This window comes from Propithecus coquereli, unplaced genomic scaffold (assembly GCF_000956105.1).
Source record: "Propithecus coquereli isolate 6110/MARCELLA unplaced genomic scaffold, Pcoq_1.0 Scaffold163, whole genome shotgun sequence".
NCBI classification, from domain to species: Eukaryota; Metazoa; Chordata; class Mammalia; order Primates; family Indriidae; genus Propithecus; species Propithecus coquereli.
In genome coordinates this window covers 1,355,527-1,356,636 of record NW_012140858.1, presented here as the reverse complement: position 1 = coordinate 1,356,636, position 1,110 = coordinate 1,355,527, and positions in this window count along the sequence as shown.

The window sequence follows — 1,110 nt, the reverse complement described above, 5'->3', positions numbered from 1 at the left end:
GTGAGCCACCGCGCTGGCCTACTTTTTCCCTTTCCCCAAACTCCATTAAAATGACAGTGGAGGGATTTTTGAATAGATTCACAAAGATATGAGAACCGAAGAAAAGATGACAGCAACCACATTTTGTAATTTTATTGTTTGATTACAAACACGGATAGTGATGAGGGCTAAGATGCTAGTTTTAGTGGACACTTGCTGTTTGGGCCATGTAGCATCTACTACCCCTTCCTTTTGTCAGTAGTATCCCAACTTTAATTCATGTATCCACTCTCATTGTTTATTTGGGCTACTATAACAAAATACCACCGACTGGGTAGCTTCTAAAAAACAGAAATTTTATTTTTCACAGTTCTGGAGGCTGAGAAGTCCAAAATCAAGGCACCAGCAGATTCAGTGTCTGGAGAGGGCTCGCTTTCTCACAGATGGGGCTTCTCATTCTGTTCTCACATGGTGAAAGGGGCTAGCTAGCTCTCTAGGGTTTCTTTCATAGGGGCGCAAATGCCATTCATGACGGCAGAGCCCTCATGACCCAATCAGATCCCAAAGGCCTCACCTTCTAATACCATCACTTTGGTGATTAGGTTTCAACATATGAATTTTAAGGGGACACAAACATTTAGGCCCTAGCATCCACCCCTCCCCTGTGGGTGGCAGAGGAAGGTATTAATAGTTCCCCAGTTCTCCTGCTGGTGGTCTTAAGCCAGTCAGCATACGGAGAACATTCATCAAGGAATAGACATATGGTCTGATTGGGTCCAGTAAAAGAGAGGGGGAATTTTCTTGGGGCTTATAGAATAGGAGCTTCTCTCTTTTAAGAGAGATGTAACAGAAAAGATATTTTCTCCATCTGCACAGTGTGGTATAATGACATGACCTCTAGAACTGCTGTAGCCATTTTTGCTACTGCCAGGTGACACGTCCGACACATGAAGGAAGGTAAAGCCAAGAAAATCAGAGATGATGTGACTCTCTGAATCACCTTACCTTTGCACTGTTGAGTTAGATAATTCAGTAAATCCCATTTGTTGTTTAAGTCGTTTTTTTTTTTACAGTTTTTTAAACTTTATTTATTTTTCATTGAAATGCACAAGTCTGGGCAGTTAAATTTTG